Source organism: Octopus bimaculoides, chromosome 25, assembly GCF_001194135.2.
Source record: "Octopus bimaculoides isolate UCB-OBI-ISO-001 chromosome 25, ASM119413v2, whole genome shotgun sequence".
NCBI lineage: Eukaryota > Metazoa > Mollusca > Cephalopoda > Octopoda > Octopodidae > Octopus > Octopus bimaculoides.
Genome location: NC_069005.1, coordinates 345376 through 347730, shown reverse-complemented (window position 1 = coordinate 347730; position 2355 = coordinate 345376).

Genomic DNA, 2355 nt, shown 5'->3' with positions numbered 1-2355 from the left:
ACACACACACACACACACACACACACACACACACACACACACACATCGGTATCAGTGCGTTAGGATTATCTCGGTGATGGTCTCTAGCTCAGTGGATTCCATCATGTGATTGGTTAATAGAGTAATCTGAGGGAATATTAATAAGTGAATTAGTTTACCAATCAATTAGCATTATTCCATTTTACCTCTGCAACATTTGGAACAATTCTGAAAAGACAGCAGGTCCTTCAGAATTCCAGTCTGAGTAGTAACATTAATTACATATAGCATGCAGTAAATATTGAAAATAAGATTATAAGAATGGACGGCACCAGTTCAGTGCGTGCAACATATGTTTCAGCAGCATGCTAGTTTGTCGATTATGCGTATAATACAGAATATGAAATGCCTGCCATGCCTTTATGCAACTAAACTGTCGTGGTAGCAGAGATCGATTGCGATCGATCTCTTTACCTCGGCAGTTCAAGGTGTCTGAAGACGTGTGATGTAATAAACCTATAGACAATAAGATACTGTGCTACTGAAACATATGTCACACGGATTGAACCGCTGTTCATTCTTATTAATTTGTTGTAGATATGTATGTATGTACACAAACATGCATATATACATATACACATACAGTTTGCTGCAAAACACCCCTACATTAGCTACACAGAGATACTGTTACCAGCTGTGTAACTTCACTAGCACCAAACCAATAGTTTACCATATTTTAGGCGGGTGATAATGGTATCTTTATAAAGCTAGTGTGGCAGATGTTTTTGTCACAATCTGCAGATATCCATTACCTTTCACGCTTTCGGTCAGTCAGAGGGGGAGCACGTGAAATTAAACCACGTTTTTGACTGGGTTTCTTATTTCCTTCCTCTCTTCCTTGTCTCTCCTTGGACTTTCCCCTAGTATACGATGAAAGACTATGTCCGAAACGTTACACTTTTATTCTATATCACTTTTTCTTTGAACATCACCCTAATAATATTAATGGTGAACGTCCGCAGGACTTTTGTTGTTTTTTCCATTTAGTCTCTGTTTGTCTTCTGTCTGACTGACTGCCCATGTGTGTATGTACATACATGTAGACACACACACACACTGTGTATATATATATGTGCACATACACATGTACATAGATACATATACAAACATGCATATAATGCTTATAAAAAAGTTGTGAGAAATGTGAAGTGAATGCATTGAATATCAACTGGAGACTAATTTGCTTGGACTTGTTTGAAGGTTGCGTTTTAGAGTCACATGGATGATGATGATGATGATGATGATGATGAGTTATTATGAACGTGTATTTTGTGGTGGTGGCGGTCTTGTGTGCGTGACAGTGTTGTGCTGTTGTCGTTGGCTGTCGTTGGCGTTGTGGTGTGTGCCTGATGTGTGTGTGCCGGATGTTGTAGAGTTGCGTGTTGAGAGAAGGAAACAAAACAATGTTTCGTTTGAAAATTAATCTAAATAAATCTGGAAAGAAACATAAAAAAAAAAAAAATGGGTAAAAAATACTTGCATTGTTAATAACAGAATTGCTGTTGTTGTTGTTGTCATATGCAACACCAGTGCCACCTGCGCCACCATCGTCGTCATAGTCGCCACATACATACATACATACATACATACATACATACATACATACATACATACATACATACATACGTGTGTGTGTGTGTACTAGCGGGCCTCTTGGCCTTCGGTCTGTACGCTGCTCCTCCTTCCCTGTCTCAGAACCTGGTATCTCCCGGGATGTCTGCAACCGTATGGCTTTCGTCACTTCTAACAGGGATAGTTCCAAGATAGGTGTTGGGGCGGGGTGGGGACTGGGGGAATCAACGGCGTCATTGTTTACTGTTGGAACTTGGTTTTCAACTGTGCCATTTCTCTTGGGAAAAATAGTGGCGATGAAGTGATTTGATGTTCCACAAATCAGTGGAACTCTCGAACCAGGTTCCCCACAACCGGATGTTGTTTAAAGTCGTACTAGACATGTGTACATACATACATACATACATACATACATACATATACACAACTGACGCCAGTTTACTTTACTCCTGTCATTAATGCCGAGTGGAAAGGCATGAACACTATAACTTCCCATTTCTACTCTCAGGTTTCATTTTGAATCCACCTTTGTGACAATGTCGATGATGTTGAGACGACGACGGCGACCACATTGATGATGATGACGACGATGGAGATGATAATGATGATGGTGGGGATGATTAGAAAGAGGAAGATGACAATAATGCTCCTCATAATCACGTCACGTCTAAAACCACCACCACCACCACCACTAGTCCCACCACCACCACCACCACTAGTCCCACCACCACCACCACCACCACT